This window comes from Rhodnius prolixus, unplaced genomic scaffold (genome assembly GCF_049639745.1).
Source record: "Rhodnius prolixus isolate KJV_2025 unplaced genomic scaffold, Rpr scaffold_5, whole genome shotgun sequence".
Lineage (NCBI taxonomy): Eukaryota > Metazoa > Arthropoda > Insecta > Hemiptera > Reduviidae > Rhodnius > Rhodnius prolixus.
The window spans coordinates 10433568-10448660 of NW_027411624.1; the positions used below are offsets into that span (position 1 = coordinate 10433568).

Sequence of the window (15093 nt, forward strand, 5' to 3'; positions counted from 1 at the left end):
ATGTAGAAGATATAAAGGGTTGAATATTTTTTGGTTCATGAAAATCTGTAAAATTATGGCCGTTCTACATCTCCCACTGTGAACCACGTATTAATATGGAATTTTGTTCTCTTGTAAACTTTGTTTTTCTCAATTATAAACTATAGTTATTATGTGCACAGATCTATAAATGTTGAAGATATAAGGGGTTGAAAATTTTTTGGGTCATGAAATTCTGTAAAATTATGGCCGTTCTATATCTCCCACTGTGAACCACGTATTGATATGGAATTTTGTTCTCTTGTACACTTTGTTTTTCACAATTATAAACTATAGTTATTTTGTGCACAGATCTATAAATGTTGAAGATATAATAGGTTGAAAATTTTTTGGGTCATGAAATTCTGTAAAATTATGGCCGTTCTATATTTCCCACTGTGAACCACGTATTGATATGGAATTTTGTTCTCTTATACACTTTGTTTTTCTCAATTATAAACTATAGTTATTATTTGCACAGATCTATAAATGTTGAAGATATAAAGGGTTGAAAATTTTTTGGGTCATGAAATTCTGTAAAATTATGGCCGTTCTATATTTCCCACTGTGAACCACGTATTGATATGGAATTTTGTTCTCTTGTACACTTTGTTTTTCTCAATTAAAAACTATAGTTATTTTGTGCACAGATCTATAAATGTTGAAGATATAAAGGGTTGAAAATTTTTTGGGTCATGAAATTCTGTAAAATTATGGCCGTTCTATATCTCCTACTGTGAACCACGTATTGATATGGAATTTTGTTCTCTTATACACTTTGTTTTTCTCAATTATAAACTATAGTTATTATTTGCACAGATCTATAAATGTTGAAGATATAAAGGGTTGAAAATTTTTTGGGTCATGAAATTCTGTAAAATTATGGCCGTTCTATATTTCCCACTGTGAACCACGTATTGATATGGAATTTTGTTCTCTTGTACACTTTGTTTTTCTCAATTATAAACTATAGTTATTTTGTGCACAGATGTATAAATGTAGAAGATATAAAGGGTTGAATGTTTTTTGGGTCATGAAAATCTGTAAAATTATGGCCGTTCTACATCTCCCACTGTGAACCACGTATTAATATGGAATTTTGTTCTCTTGTACACTTTGTTTTTCTCAATTATAAACTATAGTTATTATGTGCACAGATCTATAAATGTTAAAGATATAAAGGGTTGAAAATTTTTTGGGTCATGAAATTCTGTAAAATTATGGCCGTTCTATATTTCCCACTGTTATCCACGTATTGATATGGAATTTTGGTCTCTTATACACTTTGTTTTTCTCAATTATAAACTATAGTTATTATTTGCACAGATCTATACATGTTGAAGATATAAAGGGTTGAAAATTTTTTGGGTCATGAAATTCTATAAAATTATGGCCGTTCTATATCTCCCACTGTGAACCACGTATTGATATGGAATTTTGTTCTCTTGTACACTTTGTTTTTCTCAATTATAAACTATAGTTATTATTTGCACAGATCTATAAATGTTGAAGATATAAAGGGTTGAAAATTTATTGGGTCATGAAATTCTGTAAAATTATGGCCGTTCTATATCTCCCACTGTGAACCACGTATTGGTATGGAATTTTGTTCCCTTATACATTTTGTTTTTCTCAATTATAAACTATAGTTACTTTGTGCACAGATCTATAAATGTTGAAGATATAAAGGGTTGAAAAGTTTTTGGGTCATGAAATTCTGTAAAATTATGGCCGTTCTATATCTCCCACTGTGAACCACGTATTGATATGGAATTTTGTTCTCTTATACATTTTGTTTTTCTCAATTATAAACTATAGTTATTTTGTGCACAGATGTATAAATGTAGAAGATATAAAGGGTTGAATATTTTTTGGTTCATGAAAATCTGTAAAATTATGGCCGTTCTACATCTCCCACTGTGAACCACGTATTAATATGGAATTTTGTTCTCTTGTAAACTTTGTTTTTCTCAATTATAAACTATAGTTATTATGTGCACAGATCTATAAATGTTGAAGATATAAAGGGTTGAAAATTTTTTGGGTCATGAAATTCTGTAAAATTATGGCCGTTCTATATCTCCCACTGTGAACCACGTATTGATATGGAATTTTGTTCTCTTGTACACTTTGTTTTTCACAATTATAAACTATAGTTATTTTGTGCACAGATCTATAAATGTTGAAGATATAATAGGTTGAAAATTTTTTGGGTCATGAAATTCTGTAAAATTATGGCCGTTCTATATTTCCCACTGTGAACCACGTATTGATATGGAATTTTGTTCTCTTATACACTTTGTTTTTCTCAATTATAAACTATAGTTATTATTTGACCAGATCTATAAATGTTGAAGATATAAAGGGTTGAAAATTTTTTGGGTCATGAAATTCTGTAAAATTATGGCCGTTCTATATTTCCCACTGTGAACCACGTATTGATATGGAATTTTGTTTTCTTGTACACTTTGTTTTTCTCAATTAAAAACTATAGTTATTTTGTGCACAGATCTATAAATGTTGAAGATATAAAGGGTTGAAAATTTTTTGGGTCATGAAATTCTGTAAAATTATGGCCGTTCTATATCTTTTACTGTGAACCACGTATTGATATGGAATTTTGTTCTCTTATACACTTTGTTTTTCTCAATTATAAACTATAGTTATTATTTGCACAGATCTATAAATGTTGAAGATATAAAGGGTTGAAAATTTTTTGGGTTATGAAATTCTGTAAAATTATGGCCGTTCTATATTTCCCACTGTGAACCACGTATTGATATGGAATTTTGTTCTCTTGTACACTTTGTTTTTCTCAATTAAAAACTATAGTTATTTTGTGCACAGATCTATAAATGTTGAAGATATAAAGGGTTGAAAATTTTTTGGGTCATGAAATTCTGTAAAATTATGGCCGTTCTATATCTCCTACTGTGAACCACGTATTGATATGGAATTTTGTTCTCTTATACACTTTGTTTTTCTCAATTATAAACTATAGTTATTATTTGCACAGATCTATAAATGTTGAAGATATAAAGGGTTGAAAATTTTTTGGGTCATGAAATTCTGTAAAATTATGGCCGTTCTATATTTCCCACTGTGAACCACGTATTGATATGGAATTTTGTTCTCTTGTACACTTTGTTTTTCTCAATTATAAACTATAGTTATTTTGTGCACAGATGTATAAATGTAGAAGATATAAAGGGTTGAATGTTTTTTGGGTCATGAAAATCTGTAAAATTATGGCCGTTCTACATCTCCCACTGTGAACCATGTATTAATATGGAATTTTGTTCTCTTGTACACTTTGTTTTTCTCAATTATAAACTATAGTTATTATGTGCACAGATCTATAAATGTTAAAGATATAAAGGGTTGAAAATTTTTTGGGTCATGAAATTCTGTAAAATTATGGCCGTTCTATATTTCCCACTGTTAACCACGTATTGATATGGAATTTTGGTCTCTTATACACTTTGTTTTTCTCAATTATAAACTATAGTTATTATTTGCACAGATCTATACATGTTGAAGATATAAAGGGTTGAAAATTTTTTGGGTCATGAAATTCTGTAAAATTATGGCCGTTCTATATCTCCCACTGTGAACCACGTATTGATATGGAATTTTGTTCTCTTGTACACTTTGTTTTTCTCAATTATAAACTATAGTTATTTTGTGCACAGATCTATAAATGTTGAAGATATAAAGGGTTGAAAATTTTTTGGGTCATGAAATTCTGTAAAATTATGGCCGTTCTATATCTCCTACTGTGAACCACGTATTGATATGGAATTTTGTTCTCTTATACACTTTGTTTTTCTCAATTATAAACTATAGTTATTATTTGCACAGATCTATAAATGTTGAAGATATAAAGGGTTGAAAATTTTTTGGGTCATGAAATTCTGTAAAATTATGGCCGTTCTATATTTCCCACTGTGATCCACGTATTGATATGGAATTTTGTTCTCTTATACACTTTGTTTTTCTCAATTATAAACTATAGTTATTATTTGCACAGATCTATAAATGTTGAAGATATAAAGGGTTGAAAATTTTTTGGGTCATGAAATTCTGTAAAATTATGGCCGTTCTATATTTCCCACTGTGAACCACGTATTGATATGGAATTTTGTTCTCTTATACATTTTGTTTTTCTCAATTATAAACTATAGTTATTTTGTGCAAAGATCTATAAATGTTGAAGATATAAAGGGTTGAAAATTTTTTGGGTCATGAAATTCTGTAAAATTATGGCCGTTCTATATCTCCCACTGTGAACCACGTATTGATATGGAATTTTGTTCTCTTGTACACTTTGTTTTTCTCAATTATAAACTATAGTTATTTTGTGCACAGATCTATAAATGTTGAAGATATAAAGGGTTGAAAATTTTTTGGGTCATGAAATTCTGTAAAATTATGGCCTTTCTATATCTCCCACTGTGAACCACGTATTGGTATGGAATTTTGTTCCCTTATACATTTTGTTTTTCTCAATTATAAACTATAGTTACTTTGTGCACAGATCTATAAATGTTGAAGATATAAAGGGTTGAAAATTTTTTGGGTCATGAAATTCTGTAAAATTATGGCCGTTCTATATCTCCCACTGTGAACCACGTATTGATATGGAATTTTGTTCTCTTATACATTTTGTTTTTCTCAATTATAAACTATAGTTATTTTGTGCACAGATGTATAAATGTAGAAGATATAAAGGGTTGAATATTTTTTGGGTCATGAAAGTCTGTAAAATTATGGCCGTTCTATATTTCCCACTGTTAACCACGTATTGATATGGAATTTTGGTCTCTTATACATTTTGTTTTTCTCAATTATAAACTATAGTTATTTTGTGCACAGATCTATAAATGTTGAAGATATAAAGGGTTGAAAATTTTTTGGGTCATGAAATTCTGTAAAATTATGGCCGTTCTATATCTCCCACTGTGAACCACGTATTGATATGGAATTTTGTTCTCTTGTACACTTTGTTTTTCTCAATTATAAACTATAGTTATTTTGTGCACAGATCTATAAATGTTGAAGATATAAAGGGTTGAAAATTTTTTGGTTCATGAAATTCTGTAAAATTATGGCCGTTCTATATCTCCCACTGTGAACCACGTATTGATATGGAATTTTGTTCTCTTGTATACTTTGTTTTTCTCAATTATAAACTATAGTTATTTTGTGCACAGATCTATAAATGTTGAAGATATAAAGGGTTGAAAATTTTTTGGGTCATGAAATTCTGTAAAATTATGGCCGTTCTATATTTCCCACTGTGAACCACGTATTAATATGGAATTTTGTTCTCTTGTACACTTTGTTTTTCTCAATTATAAACTATAGTTATTATGTGCACAGATCTATAAATGTTAAAGATATAAAGGGTTGAAAATTTTTTGGGTCATGAAATTCTGTAAAATTATGGCCGTTCTATATTTCCCACTGTTAACCACGTATTGATATGGAATTTTGGTCTCTTATACATTTTGTTTTTCTCAATTATAAACTATAGTTACTTTGTGCACAGATCTATAAATGTTGAAGATATAAAGGGTTGAAAATTTTTTGGGTCATGAAATTCTGTAAAATTATGGCCGTTCTATATCTCCCACTGTGAACCACGTATTGATATGGAATTTTGTTCTCTTATACATTTTGTTTTTCTCAATTATAAACTATAGTTATTTTGTGCACAGATGTATAAATGTAGAAGATATAAAGGGTTGAATATTTTTTGGGTCATGAAAGTCTGTAAAATTATGGCCGTTCTATATTTCCCACTGTTAACCACGTATTGATATGGAATTTTGGTCTCTTATACATTTTGTTTTTCTCAATTATAAACTATAGTTATTTTGTGCACAGATCTATAAATGTTGAAGATATAAAGGGTTGAAAATTTTTTGGGTCATGAAATTCTGTAAAATTATGGCCGTTCTATATCTCCCACTGTGAACCACGTATTGATATGGAATTTTGTTCTCTTGTACACTTTGTTTTTCTCAATTATAAACTATAGTTATTTTGTGCACAGATCTATAAATGTTGAAGATATAAAGGGTTGAAAATTTTTTGGTTCATGAAATTCTGTAAAATTATGGCCGTTCTATATCTCCCACTGTGAACCACGTATTGATATGGAATTTTGTTCTCTTGTACACTTTGTTTTTCTCAATTATAAACTATAGTTATTTTGTGCACAGATGTATAAATGTAGAAGATATAAAGGGTTGAATGTTTTTTGGGTCATGAAAATCTGTAAAATTATGGCCGTTCTACATCTCCCACTGTGAACCACGTATTAATATGGAATTTTGTTCTCTTGTACACTTTGTTTTTCTCAATTATAAACTATAGTTATTATGTGCACAGATCTATAAATGTTAAAGATATAAAGGGTTGAAAATTTTTTGGGTCATGAAATTCTGTAAAATTATGGCCGTTCTATATTTCCCACTGTTAACCACGTATTGATATGGAATTTTGGTCTCTTATACATTTTGTTTTTCTCAATTATAAACTATAGTTACTTTGTGCACAGATCTATAAATGTTGAAGATATAAAGGGTTGAAAATTTTTTGGGTCATGAAATTCTGTAAAATTATGGCCGTTCTATATCTCCCACTGTGAACCACGTATTGATATTGTTTTTTTTTTTTTTAATCTTTTATTGAAATTTGCGACTGCAACGGTTATATATAGTAATGTAATATAGTTCACAATCTAGGGCTACCTCCACTAGGAAGTAAAGAGCTTTAAGGGCAGTAAAGAAGGCAGTCAGTCACTGCGCTAAGGGACTGAGGGCCAATCCAACACATTCTCGAAAATTATAACATTTAAAGTAACCAAAGGTAAAACGGAAGGTTTCTTAAAGTGGAGGATAATGACCAAAAAGAAAGCTCTCTGGCGGTCCTTATGGAAAAATAGATTGCTAGGCCGGAAGGAGTACTGCGGAGTTTTCACGAGAACCAAACCCTAATGTGGGGCTTCGAACAATGTCTCGTTTGGGTAGCCATCGAAGAATGGGCTAAAAAAAATAGCAAGTTGAAGTAACTGCTTGCCATCAACACTAGTCTCCCAAACTTAGCATCTACATCTACAAAACCAAGCAATCATTCGGGTAGTAGCATGCTTATCTACGGGACATTGTACACTGAAGATACATGCAAGCATCGCATGGGACCTGGCAAAGGATATCCCCTGCAGGTTCTGACAGAAAGAAAAGAGAATGCACTTGTATCGTTCAGGGTTTGGCACAAGATTAAAGAGAAACCTCTAAACCTTTAAACATTGCCGCAGAAACCTCTTACCAGAGTCTAAACTAAACAGGAGAGGTGCCACAATAGACTATCTGAGATTGGGTGTGAATCTAATCTGCTAAAAATAGAGTTATTAAAGAAAATACAAGGCGGAGAGAGAGCGAAATTGGGCAAGGTTAAATAAAATTAAATAGAAAAAAAAGCTCATTTTGTCTCCATTGTATGCAAATTAGGGTCCCTTCGTTGCAAGTATGTATCTTGTTACTTTAAAAAAAAGGACAGTGTAGGTCATACAAGTGTGCTTGTTAATTGCACACTGCAATTAAATTTTTTTTTTGTGTATCCCTTACTAATTTACTGTAGTTTTGATAGAACAATGGCGCTTCATTATCAATAGACTTCAAGGTCTTAATTTTTTTTTTTAATTCTATTTTTACATTAACTAACTCTGACTAAATTAATAATAGATTTTTCGAAACTGTTTAAATTGAATGTGGTTTGGTCTGTGCAACTGCAAATGTTAATTGAGCTGAACCATCTAGAGGATCTAACTGAACAGTTATGGCTTAGCTTGAAGAGAAGCGGTTCGAAAAGTTGCGGTTGGTGATGAAGATGGGACTGCCAAGATAAGCTTAAGTGAAAGATACATAAAGAAAGGTCATCAAGTTGAAAGGAACCAACTGGAATAACAGTAGAAAGAGACAAGAGTTCTATTTTGTCCCAGTGGTAGTAAGAAATCAAAGGAATATCTTCGATCCAAGATAATAGAACATCTAGGAGAATAAAGATGTCAGAAAATGTGGTAAGGATGTAAACGAAGAGGTCTACTTGAATACGGATTAGTTTAGCAAAGATTAATCTTCCTAAAGCTGGGTAACTAAGCTTTGCTAGTGTTTGGAAGATAAAATGGTGTCCGCAATCTACGCTAGCTTTCTTTGCTCAATCACCCCATTCTAACTAACAAAAACAATCACCAGAGATAAAGATAAGTACCCTCTATTTCTCTATAATTAATGTATCAACATTTAACAAGAGCTTTTTAATAAATAGGCCTGAAATTAAAAGAGAAATCTGCCCTTAAAAATGAAAATTAAGAGAAATCCAACTGATTTAAAAAAAAAAAATCAACAAAATCTACCATGAAACATTCTCATACTTCTTTCTCACGATTCTCCTTTCTACTTTTACTTTTTCGTTTGTAATATACATTCTCTAACGATATCCTTTTATCCTGCAAAGAAATTAAGACAAAAATTTCAAATAACATTTATAGAAAAGACACTAAGAAAAGATAAAATAGTTTTAATGGAAATCACTAAAAAACTTGGGTCTTTTAAAAAACAATTACACATCCGTTTAATTATGATCTTTATCAAAAAAAATGAATTTCGAAGCCCCTTTTTATTATTATTAAAACTGCTCAAGATGAGCCTCATCTTAAGACTATATCATAAAACTTATAAATAAGATCTCTGCAAGCTTTAGAAAACCATCTTAAAATAGATTGGCGACAGAAACCGTGTCGAAGAAAGTAAATAAGCCCAAAACTTTTAAAAGGTTTAAAAATAGTTGGGAAAAAAAATCCGTTTTGTGGCTTTCTAAAATCAATTTAACCATAAGAAAGTGTAGATGCTTTCTAAAATGTTTCATTAAATAATTTCCCAAAAATTATAAAGAAGATATTAATTGTTTAATGATTTAATTAAATTAATTAATTTAAATATTACAATAATTTGTACAAATTTATTTGACATTCTGTTATTTTATAAAAATCCTTCAAGCAAAACGTTGCGTGCTCAATTTGTAAATTATACATGAGTTTTAGAATTAACTTGATCACAGATACATTCTAATTACTATTATTAGATGTCTAATCCTGAATGGCTCTGTGTCGGCTAATTTGTGAACATCTTCAATAATGTTTTCTTTGAAATCAAGATTGAATATAACAGAACGAAAAAAATCTGAATCCAAATTTTAAATTTTTTTGCTTGAGCGTTATATCTTTTACTTAGAGAAGTTCAGTTTGTTATCTACGAGATTATATTTCTTTAGGAAATAAAATATTCGTTTCCACCGAATACCCGAACTTTATGGTGATAGAATGAGACGTCAAATAAATTTGATTTGTTCTGGGATATTTCAACAAATTATGGCGTCAAAAAATGCCTATTTAATTGCCTTAAAACTAAAAAAAGCACTGACTATAAACAAAAGATCCTGGGAAGAAATATACGCAATGTAATCGATAAATAAATTAATCAACCAAATGTTAACCAGCCAGCAATATTTAATGGTTTTCCTTTTTTTTGGTTATTAGCCCATGATATCCGGCAATTAAGCTAATATCGATTGTAAACGGTAACTGGCACGTGATTTTAAAAAAGTGCCTAATTATAGATTTTACGAATTTAATTGGTTATTTGGTGATGTTTATTTGTTTTATTGTTTACTGTTAGATTGTTTATCTTTTTTGTTTGGTTTAATATTTTATGGATTTCTTTTTTATTCTTCTAGGAGATGGAAGAGGAGGAAAGCTAGATTAAACAATGTTAACTGTTTTAAAAAAGTATAATTATTTAATTTTATAGCTTTCTTTCAGTTTCTAAAGAATGATGCTGTAAAATTAGACTCTATGATGATTAGATTTTTATCAGGAGAATCATTCCAGAAACATGGGAATCATCTTAAAAGTGTTGCAACAGTTTTCTTGGCAAAACTTGTCTAAGCAAAATTAAGCCTAAAATTTTTAGGTACAATAAAAGCTCCTTATTCGCGCTTCCTTCATTCGCGTTTTCACTATTCGCGGATTAAAAAAATGCGACCCAATTCCTACATTCGCGGATATTCGCGGAAGTACACTATGATAATAAAAGGATTCCAATAGGTATCCAACCCAATATCCTTTGTAAATGCCGTCAAATGGACTAATAAAAAAAGTAAAATATATCTTATTACAACTTTGCCTAAAGTATGTTGTTAAATGATATCGCCGAGGAGTTTGACATAAGCCGCCTTCGCCGCGATCGGTGATTTTGAGAATGTAAACGCACAGAATGAAAGCAATTGTTCGTGATCCAGCAATAGAAAAAATGGAAGTGGCGTTGTCATTATGGATCGAAGACCGCAATCAAAAAAGGGTGCCCCTGAGTGGTCCAATGGTCCGGGAGAAGGCAAAGTATCTTTACGCTCATTTTAAAGAACCTGATGGTAGTTGTAGTGGCAAGTTCAAACTTTGACTGCAAACAAAAGCTTTTAAAAACTGCCAAGCAAGAGAAAATTACAAAATTCTTCAAACCATTGCCTAAGCCTTAAGATAATTAATCAAAATGTTCAAAAACTTCAATTAAATTGATTTTTTTATATATTTGTTTTTTTTATTTTGTCACCTAGGAACGTATCCCCTATAATCCCATATAAATTACCATTCCGTATTCACGGTTTCTGTATTCGCGGCATATTTATGGAACATATACCCCGCGAATAAAGAGCTTTTACTGTACATAAAATCTAAACATTATACAAGCTTAAAAGGAAGGGATTAGCTAAGAGGTTAGCGTACTGGACTTCCACGCGGAGGTCCCGGGTTCGAATCCAGCTGCTGACCCTTAGATTTTCTCTTCCTAGGAGCTTCTTACAGCTCACTGTCCGGTGATGGACAGTGTTGTCTGTAACGAGAGTACACTGTCCGGAGGCCGGCAGTGCACTGAAAAAAGCTCCGGGCGCCAATAACCTTAGATGTTGACGCGCCTTAAGTCATAATAATAATAAATTATACAAGCTTAAATTGCAAACAAAAAGTCTCTCCATCAACAAGTATTATTAGAGATCAAGTGCCAAATTTTAAACAAGATTTGGATATCATAAAAGCAATAAAAACATAATTTGCTTCTCAAAAAGGAAAGAGGAAAGAAAAACGAATCAGAAATAAAAGAAAACCTGGTGTGAATCATCCAACAAATACATTTCGCGTTATAGACATATCGTAACTTTCCTTAAACTTAAACCTGACAACTCCAGAAGACTGCGCGAGGCAAAGAAAAGGTTTTGGCATAAAGGGCTACAGTCAAAGCTTAAGGGAATAACCCTAAGCACCTTATTACTTAATACAAAATTCAGTATACTACAAGCTTTTTTTTTTGTTTCCAGTTAGTTAAGGTACATAAAGCTCCTCAATTCATGTAATTCTTGCTGGCAAAGGGCAGCATCAATCACGAGCGATTGATTAAATATATATGTACATTAGGATGAAAAAAATAAATGCCAGTTTCAGTCGTGATACATTTATTCTGCCGAGCTTTCGACCTAGGGGCTAGGTCATCTTCAGGGCTAGTTTACAAAGAAGACACACTAACCATGTAATGTAAACTAGCCCTGAAGATGACCTAGTCCCTAGGTCGAAAGCTCGGCAGAATAAAGTTTATAATGACTGAAAATGGCATTAATTTTTCATCCTATTGAAACTATGAATCAGTCACCAAAAATAATGAACAGCTATATATGTACAGATGACATACCGAATTATCCCAAACATCTCTGTACGTATCCCATGGTCAGTGGTAAGTCGAACTCGTTACAAAGCTTCGAGTCAGTCATCCCGTCCCGTTCACTCTCTAAAGCCACCCTACTCTCCTTGAGTCCTGGTTTGCCAAGAGAATGTAAGCTCTCTTTATCTATCTTCAAACAGAATATCCATCTCAATTGCAGATCTTGAGCGTTATCTTAGACTAAAAGTAGATGAATTTACATGGAATTCTATCAAACCATTTAAATGCTACGAATTCAAAACCTCTAAATTAACCGTAACTTGATACATTATTTCACCAAGAACACTGTAGCCGTATAGAACAGAACTGTGCAAGGGAATAAAAGGATTGATACTGAACCGATTCCAAATCCTTCAATCTAAAATCCTTAGCCATAATGCCTGTTATACACTGACCTCAACATTTCCATAGTCTCCACTCTAGCCACATTCTTCTGATATACTGTATTTCACTGTAGACTCCAAGCTAACTCTACTTTCTTTAGACTTAACACTCTCTTCTCAGACATTCCTCTACACACCGATTATGGTGTTGATGGCAGATGATGATCATTTTTAGAGAAGTATTCACTTCCTCCATTTTCACGAAAACTTTTCCAGCAAAACTGATAAATATTTGCACCAGTAAATCAAACTTAGTAAGGAATGCAGCTTGTCGCTTTTCGAGAAAAAAAAATTCACAGTAAACTTGTAAAAGAACACATTTAGGCAATTTTTGACTTCCGGAACAAGCCTTTACAACAAAACTAATTCATTAAAAAACAATTATAATTCTAAAACCTACAAAAATTTTTTTGTTCTTGTCAGCGATTACAGAAATAATGATAAAAGAAAATCTAATCATAAACTAGAATATAAATAAATAAATATTTAGTAACTTGCATAACATTAAAATAATAGCGTTCATTGTTAATGTTGTTCTTGAATTTTGAAATTAGGTCATGCAAAGTAATTTAAGAAATAATTAAAAACATAATAAAAGAATGAAAAATTACAATAAACAATGTGCATTCATCATAAACCTAAATTTTGTATTGTTTAATTTATGGGGAAAGAAAAGTTAATTGGTAATAAAAATTTTGTTTCATTTTACAAACTTTGTAATTTATTGATCATTTTTAAATTTGACGACTTCCCATAATCTTCTAGCAAACGTCATTGTTTTTATTAACCTACATCTCTTTAAATTATGACGTTTTAAAAATATAATCCTATTTTATTTTACATAAAATCTACTGCTCTGTCATCTTCCCTTATACGCGAGTTTCACTCGTCTTCTTAAATTATTTCTCCTTTATTCAAGCAAAGTTATTTCAAATTTGAACACTAATTCGATCATTGATTTTCAACCAGAGTAGATAGATAGATAGATACGAGGGTCGTTTGAAAAGTCCGTGCAAAAATAAAAACTACTTAATTTTTTGGAGTAAACCTTTTTTATTTTTCAACATAGTCTCCTTTTAGGCTTATATCGTCCAACGCTGCTCTAGTTTGTTGATCCCTTCCGAATAATAGGATTTGTCCAAGTCTGAAAAATAGCCATTCGTTTCTGCAATCACCTCCTCGTTTGAATAAAATCTTTTTCCCGCCAGCCATTTCTTCATATTGGGGAACAAATAGTAGTCCGAGGGAGCCAAGTCTGGAGAATAGGGGAGATGTGAAACGATTTGGAACCCTATTTCCCATTAATTTTGCGACCACAACTGCTGAGGTGTGAGCTGGTGCGTTGTCGTGATGGAAAAGGACTTTTTTGTGGGCCAATCGTGGGCGTTTTTCTTGCAGCTCGGTTTTCAAACGGTCCAATAACGATGAATAATATGCACCTGTAATAGTTTTACCCTTTTCCAGATAGTCGATGAGAATTATTCCTTGCGAATCCCAAAAGACTGTCGCCATAATCTTTCCGGCCGAAGGAACGGTCTTCGCCTTTTTTGGCGCAGATTCCCCCTTGGTAACCCATTGTTTAGATTGTTCTTTGGTCTCAGGAGTGTAGTGATGTATCCATGTTTCATCCACAGTGACGAAACGACGCTTAAAGTTCTGCGGATTTTTCTGGAACAGCTGCAAACCGTCCTTGCAACACTTCACACGATTTCGTTTTTGGTCAAGCGTGAGCAATCGCGGCACCCATATTGCGGATAGTTTTGTCATGTCCAAATGTTGATGCAAAATATTATGTACCCGTTCATTCGAGATGCCCTCAGCACTAGCAATCTCACGCACCTTCACTTTTCTGTCATCCATCACCATATCATGGATTTTATCAATGATTTCTGGAGTAGTAACCTCAACAGAGCGCCCAGAACGTTCAGTGTCACTTGTGCCCATATGGCCACTCCGAAAATTTTGAAACCACTTATAAACTGTTCTAATCGAAGGTGCAGAGTCACCAAAATGTTTATCAAGCTTCTCTTTAGTCTCCTGAGGCGTTTTGCCTTTCATAAAGTAGTGTTTAATCAACACAGTTTATCAATCGCAGTTCTAAATCCCAGATATTTTTCAATAAATCCCAAGTTACTAATATTTCTATAGATAGATTTTCAACCAGAGTACTTGGGGCTAAATTGCGAGGGGATTATGTAAAATGCTCTGGGCGCCAGTGACCCCATTTGTTCAAAAACAAAATAATAATAATTTTAATCGCCTATTAGATGAAGCAAAATTATTTCTTATTTTAATGCTTTATTCATAGAATTTATTCAATGCACTAATTGAATCGCCACAGTAATAAGAAAATTACCTCGCTTGCAGTTATTTGATACTATCTTACTTCTTGTTTTATGTATGAGATGGCCTAGACATGGTTGCCCAACGTGGGACGAAATCTCTTAACTTACTGGCGGTACACTTGTACTCAAGTTATTTTGGAACCAAAAACAGGGATGCTGATAGTTTCCCGAAAAGCCAGTGCTACAAAACTCTACTAAAGATTTTGTCAAGTTGACTTGATTTTTTACATTTCCGTTCTACTAGATTTTGCAGAGTTTAGATTTTGAGAATCATTTCTCTTCTCATTAGAACAGGGTTACAAGAAATGGGCTTAATGAAAGTAAGTCTCGAAATCAAGTCGCATTACTCTTGTGCTCCAGTGTTCTATAACCTAATACCTCCAGTAATGAAATACCTTTGGCCACTACCTCACCACAGACTTAAAATTAAAGCTGAACAGAACTAAAAAAGAAACTTTTGACAAATTAAAAGACTCTTAGACGATAGATCTAAACTACATCTAGACAAAAAAAAAA

At 32.1% G+C, this 15093-nt stretch overlaps 1 protein-coding gene across 2 annotated transcripts in view; it reads right to left on the reverse strand.

The window, feature by feature from the left end:
- Positions 1-15093, reverse strand: part of LOC141458798 (uncharacterized) — a 186113-nt gene that overhangs the window by 49023 nt on the left and 121997 nt on the right. The gene's annotated exons all lie outside the window — the stretch shown is intronic.